The sequence below is a fragment of the Xiphophorus couchianus genome, chromosome 5 (assembly GCF_001444195.1).
Source record: "Xiphophorus couchianus chromosome 5, X_couchianus-1.0, whole genome shotgun sequence".
NCBI classification, from domain to species: Eukaryota; Metazoa; Chordata; class Actinopteri; order Cyprinodontiformes; family Poeciliidae; genus Xiphophorus; species Xiphophorus couchianus.
Genome location: NC_040232.1, coordinates 25,295,762 through 25,303,093, shown reverse-complemented (window position 1 = coordinate 25,303,093; position 7,332 = coordinate 25,295,762).

Sequence of the window (7,332 nt, the reverse complement as noted above, 5' to 3'; positions counted from 1 at the left end):
GCATTTGACATTTGTAGGTAACATAATTATGTCAGAAGCTAAAGTTGCCATGAATTTAAGGTATTATGTCTATTCCAGCCACATAGGGCCATTTTGTAGCACAATTAAGTAACTGTGTTACCTTCAGTTGTTATAGAAATGCTTTGTATACACATATATGAAAAACATAACTCAAAAGAAATTTTACTTTGTAATCGAACGCCTTGAAATTGGGTCTGTTTCTTTAAATGTGCCTGCTCTTTCCTTCAGGAAGTTTTCACAGCAGGGCTCCTCTGTTAACCCTTTAACATCGTGTTTTTTTACCAGCGTTTGCACTGTGAAGCAGTTCATACAAGGAGCTCAGCTGATATGCAGTTCCAGCAGATATTTGCTAATTGCTGCTGGCTAGTCTGAAGGAGCCGAGCAGGGGAGTTGCGGGGGAGGGTGGCTGCTCTGTGAGGAAGCTCAGAGGCGTGGAAACTGCAACTCTGAGGAGGAGATTTCTCAAACATGCATGAAAGAATCAAAGACAACACTCCAGGTATGTTTTTGAGGGAATAACATTATAACATGATGTAAAGCTCAAAAAAGTAGATTTTACGAAATACTGCCGCGTATAAGAACTTCAATGGAATCAGCTCACACACCATGTAATACCGCACCATTACATCACTGTGACAGCAAGCCACTTCTCAAATACTGCTGCGATGACCCAATAATAATATTACTCTATCTGTGCAGTATCTGTACTGATGAAGATTCCCTCACCTCTCGATGCAGGATGCTTGAAAATGAGAGTGAAACTAGTGACTTGACCTACTTCCTTATTAATACAGACAATAATTATGTGGCCACTTGAAATTTAACTTCCAGATAATGAGTTTATCCTTAAATAAATTTTCTGCAATACTATATTTGACAGGGTGTGCATAAGACTGACATGACACTGTCATAAACATGACATAATACATGTTATGAAGATGAAGGAGTCTTTATGAATCTCTATGACTGTTGTCATGAATGTGTTGTCATTCAGTAAATGACACATTTAATACAACGTTGCTCTAAAAGTTGCCTTGACAGTCCATTAAAAGAGCCGTTAAAGTGTCGTTATTTACAAAATAACGCAAAGTTGGCACTTTTAATGACTTTTTAAAGCAACTTTGCATTAAAAGTGTCATTATTTACTGAATGACGCTTCAAGATAACAGTCTTAGAGATTCATAAAGACTCCTCCATCTTCGTAACATGTGTTATGTCATGTTCATGACAGTGTCATGTCAGTCTTATGCACACCCCGTTCAATAAAGTGTTACCAAATTATTTAACCAGTCTTTGGTGGGTCTTGTATTTCTCAACACACCAATATAAATGAAAAAGTATGAGAACATAAACAGCAGTTTGACAATTCAGCAAAGCTTAAAATGTGAATGCATTTGCTACACAGACAAAGAGTCGTATAGTCACTCAGCTGCAGAAGAACCATAAAATTCAGCTATTTATCATAAAGCTGACAGGCTTTATAATGTCACGGTATGCTGTTTACAAACGCTCCGTTGCACCATCTGGGGAAAATCGGCCCGCAGGCTTCCAGTGACCCTCCAGGTGGTCCGCTAAAACATCCTGTCTGCAAAATAAGGTCAGGGTCGGTGTCCAAAACTCAGTTGGAAGTGTGTTACAAGTCCCCCTCTGGAGAGCTTCGGGTCATCCAGACAGGAAATGAAAAGGGAAAACGGCTGTAAAACAGGTTCTGTTCAGGAATCGTTAACAGTCTGGCACTCGGGCAGAAGTTGCTAGGAGACCTTGGCAGTTTTCAGCTATGTGTGCTGGGTTTATTCAAGACGCAATTTTTATTTATTTATTTTTTTTGAGATGGCAAAGAAGTGAGAGGTGAAGGCCTAACAATGTTCGCTGTGTAAGCTTGATTTGTGCGCGAGGCAGCACGAAGCGGGAACAGGTGCAAATTACTCGCCTAACAGAAGCCCTGTGATTAAAGCCGCGTTGCCATGTTCTGCAGTTTTATGACATTAACAAAGCATGGAGTCGTCGTTCTCCTGAGACACCTGTGAACACGAGGGGCTGTGCTCAACACGTTCCTGGTAAGTGTTGGTTCAGAGTGTGCAGCCTGAGTTCATCTCTCCAGTGGAATGTGAGAGTTTGGATGATCTGTCGAGGATAATAGAGGTCAAAAGTTCAAACTCGGACCTGTCAAGTCAGTCGCATGGCAGCAAGTGAATGCATTAACATATCTAAATGTGATTGAAACAATTTATTAAAATCCAAGCATCCGAATTGTAAAGAAATGGGATTTAGGCGTCTTTTAACATTGCTTGGCTGTTGGTGCCAAGACTGGTTTTAATGAAGTTTTCACACAAAACCGTCTCTTGTTTTATAGAAGACTGTCTAAAAAAGAAACAATATCCAGACAGCGTCATTAACGTCCACACAAAGTCCTTATTTATGTTAGAAGTCAAGAGAAAATGGGTTTACCTGTTTAAGAAGATAAATTGACCATAACAAACCAGTATCAGGCCAGATTTACTTCCCTAACGTGATGCACACAGGCTCAATGAGGTCAGATGGAATAACATGCTCAGAACACATGTGATCATGCACCTATGTGATGCTTTGTAACATATCACTTAACATTTATATCATAAGCACACTACAAATGCATATAGACACGTTACATTACATAAGTGCGGTACAGACACATCTTATGTTGACACATATAAACAAACATATTTTTGGGGACTTATGGAACCCCATATGAACCAAACCGTCTCATTCGAACCGCAAAGTCGTCTGAATCTGATCAGAATGTTCAGATTCTGAAAGTCCGGTCGAAATGTTGTGGCATCTCATTTGGATTTAGAAAAGTGAGAGTTGCAGTTCCTTTGAGTTTGTTCCAGATTATTTTGTAAACTCCTTGATGATTCATCAGTGTGATCGTAGGATAAATTTGGCCAGGTTTACCACGGTTACACTTTTTCTCCATTTGACTCTCACTGTATTTCTCTAAAGGTCCAAAACATTTGCAATAGAAGTTAAACCCTTTCCAGATAGATAGTTAATTAATAATTAATTTGTTTATTTCAGATATATTCATTGGATTTTTAGAACTTTACAAGACAACTCTACTAATTTATTAATGGTGTGATTTAATGTTAGTCTTGTTCTATTCTATGACGCTACCCAACGAAAATTTTAAAGATTTTGCCACAAATCTGGTACATTCATATGGTGCATTGTTTACATGTTGCTTGATGCGCGTTGTCCATTTTATATGAAAGATAAATCGATTTAAAATCAATCAAGCATTTTGTTTCTCATCTGTTCTGGAATTGTGTATTTTTTTTCACCAATAAAGTGCAAAAAAAAGTTACAATTCTGATTTGAGAGGAAATCAAAACAAAAGTGTTTTTAAGTTAGAGTTCAGAAACTTCAATGCAAAAAAGAAATACAGTTTCAAAATGATCAGTCTTACCACGCAAGTATTGATCTGATGCCAATACTGACTTGGTATCGATATTGTGGATCAATGCGCCCACCTCTAATGCCCATCTGTTGACGTTGATTTCATAATTTTATTAAAGATCTTAGAATCAAACCAAAAGTTTGGCCCATCATGTTAGTCCATTGAATATGTGAAGTACTTTTGGATAACATGAGCAAACAAAATGTATCTTTTGTGGAGTGAAAGAAAGGAGCAGGTGTTCATGAAGATATCCATAAACCAAGCAAATTCGTCAAGGTGTAATTGAATTAAAAGTCCAAGTCAATTATGAGTCCACTGGAGTTTGACTTTATGTGTTTTGGACATGAGGCAGGTGGATCCGGACTGGAGGAGACACATGTTGATTCAGCTACAGTGATGGTTTATTGGCGAATGTGTCAGCTCTGGCCTCAGTAGGACTTACTTGTTTGTCTCTCGGTCTCTCTCTCTCTTTCTCTCTCTCTCCAGGAAAATCTCCAGCTGGCCCTGTGTGTGGAATTACACCCCAGGATCCAAGCGGGACAAGCTCAGAGAAAAGAAAACAGCTGTCAAACAATGAATTACAGTGTTTTCTGAGGTATGGACGAAGAAGCTGGGAGAATATATATATGTAAAATAAAAGTCACACAAATAGACACATTTTCCCCATGTGCCGGTAATTATTATGTTGTATACATTATGGTTCATATAATGGACCTTGGAGTTATGAGAAAAAGGTTAATAACTCACATGCAGAGTAACCTTTTCTTTCTGAAATGGGACTGTAAAACGAGCAATACCGTGTTTATTAAACTACAGCACAAGCACCATGTATTGATGTGTCAGATTCCCTTGACTGGGATTATAAAAAAACAAGCAAATAAACAAAACAAAATTACATTTTCCAAATAGGTTCTTTTTGTTTTGGTGTTCCAAATGATCTACGGTGGCCCTGAAGTGCAAACCACATCAGTAATTCATTAAACAAACCTACAAATTGACATTAACTAAGCACAACTACAAATTAAGAAAACACAACGACATTAACCAAACGCAAGAATTAGGGAAACCTAAGACATCTCTGATTGGATGAATCCACTTTTGGCTTTGAAACCAAAAGTTAATCTGACTTTAGCGCGTTTGTTGAAAACATGAATGTTACCGATGATGCAAACACAACTAACTTATCTTCATGGCACAAATTTAAGAAACAGAATTCAATGGATGTGAGTTAATGCTGCTACACACACGTGCAGCAAATGGCGGTATGTATCTTGAAGTTGTTTACAATCCGCCATAATAGGAAGGAAGAAGAACATAACTACCGCTATTCAAGGATATTTTCAGTCGGTACGTTCTATGAAGCTAGGCGTTGTTCTTTTTCACAATTTGGGGCAAAACAGCACCATGACTGTCTGTCTGCCTTTCTAAACAAAGAGAAAGCGAATGCCAGAATAATAAAGTGGTGTCATCCAATCAGAGATGTCTCAAGTTTCCCCACTCCTCCATTTTCTTAATGTTGTATTATTTGTAATTGTGCTTAGTTAATGTAGTTCTGTTTTTGAACATGTTCTGTTTTTGGATTTGTAGTTGCATTTAGTGAAATGCAGAAGTGGTTTGTACTTCAGGGCCACCGTAGAGATCTGCTTTGCTAGCAGCGCATCCTGTGACTGACCCTGGTGAACCGGGAAGGGAGCTCTTCAAAGCAACACGAGCCCCATGCGCCCCCCTGCCCCGCCCATATCAACAGCATCTCAGTCTCACACACCAATGTGACTGGCTGGCTGAGGCTGAACAAAAAGGAAGAAAAAACCCAGCTGGTAAAATGGCTCAGCTTCTATGCACTTGATTGGATATTTAAGGCAAACATTTCAAAAACATCTAGATTGCTTGGTACAGGCAATGTTTTCTACAAGGACATGTGGGTGCTCTGCTCTGTTTCGAAATGATAGCTGCACAGTCAAAAAGAAGACTTACAATTGGAGCTAACGTTGCAGTTTCGTGGCACTGAATTAATCTCAGTAAAACAGTGTCAATATTTCATAACTTATCAGTGCATGATTTCAGATCCGACTAGAACTTTGTTTGCAAATGCTAACAATTCTGATCTTCCCATAAGATACTCACAAGCAGGTACTGATACAGGTGGAGATGCACACAGCATGTGGCCAAAAGTGTTCACTCACCCATCCAAACCCTTCAATTTCATGGCCCAATTCCTTTCTACGGCCCCACTCAGCTGTCAGTGGTAATGCGACAATGTTGAAGGGATTAAAGGCAATGACATCAACCGGGCCATGAAGTGGTAGGCCACATGAAAGCGCGGAGCAGCTGCTGAAGTGCACAGAGCACAGAAGTCATCGACTTTCTTCAGACCCCCAAACTTCAACCTCCAAATTAGTCCAAGAACAGTGTGTGGAGCACTGGAATGGGCTCGGATGACTTCATGGAACGGGTTTCCAAACACAGTCAGCTGCAGACATCACAAAGTGTCGGATGCAGCGGTGCAAAAAAAAAAACAAGTTGCCACTGGACTTCGGAGTAGTGAAGGCGTTTTTTTTGTTTTTTCTCTGACTTGTTGAGTTGCTTTTCAGGAGTTGGCCCCTTTTGTTCCAGGAAGAACGTCATAGCACACCAAGACACCATCGTGGACCGCAGAGTGATCGATGAGTTAATTTGAAGGGGAGAATTTTAATGACCTGCTAGGACCGAGGTCCTAGCATCTTTGGAATGAATGAGAGTGGAAACCGTGAGCCACCCCATCGCTTCCAGCATCAGCGTCTCACTTGTGACAGAATGGTGAAAAAGTCACGTAATCCCACAACACTAAACCTCGTCTTAGGCCTTTTCAGAAAGTTGTTACACCTATGACGGGGTATACAGATCATTCTACTACACCTTGAATAAAAAACTGTTAAGAAAGACAAAGATTTTGGCAGTAGAGCTGTGGTGTGCAAAAGTAGGGCCCCATCGGCCAGTGTCCTACATGTTTTAGATGTCAACCCACCTGAATCGGAGATTGGGTCATTGCCAGACTTCCGGAGAACTTTAAGATATGTTGAAGAGGTAATTTAGCCATTTAAATCAACTGTGTTGGATCAAGGACACATTTAAAACCTGCAGGACAACGGCCCCAGAGTCCTGGAGTTGGACACCCCTGAAACAGAGTGTATATGGCTGCATGCAAAAAAAGAAAAATGCTTGAGTTATGCTGGTAGAACAGTTGGACAGTTAAAATGAAACATTGGGTCAAAAACTGTGTGCAGATAAACTCACTGATGAGCTTTACTTGGTCGGAAAGAATCCAGACAACGGAGATGAGTTGCAATTTAGGTCCAGAATGGCTCTTTTCTTTTTTCCAGAATACAACGTGTCAATGGCGGCACCTTTGATTTGCCTTTTTCACCTTTGCGTTGCCATCGTTCAAATGATGTAAGAAGCGTATAACTCTTTTTAAGATATCATTGCATGTGATCAAATTACAAATGTTTTCCTCCTAATTAACCAAACCAACACAGACACCTGGGTGCCTATAAACCACCCAGTCCTCTCATCATTGAAGGCCTCCTATCTGAAAGCATGTTACATTTTTCTGTCTCTGCCTTTCCTTTGTACCAGAACGTAATCACCTTTGTGGCAGTCTGAACATGAACATCTCCTTCACAACAGAAACAGTCAAACTTGCCCTCAGTCTCAGCCAGCCTGATTGACTCATCCCTTTAAGGCGAACAGGATCTCCTGCTCAGGAGTCCTCCTCTGCATTTCTCCCCCGCCCAATAAGACTTTTGCACCACCGACTAAATGTAATTGGACGGTAATAAATTTTGCGTTGACGGAGGTTTACAAGGATCATGCTGTTTGGGAGACACAGGTTGGTA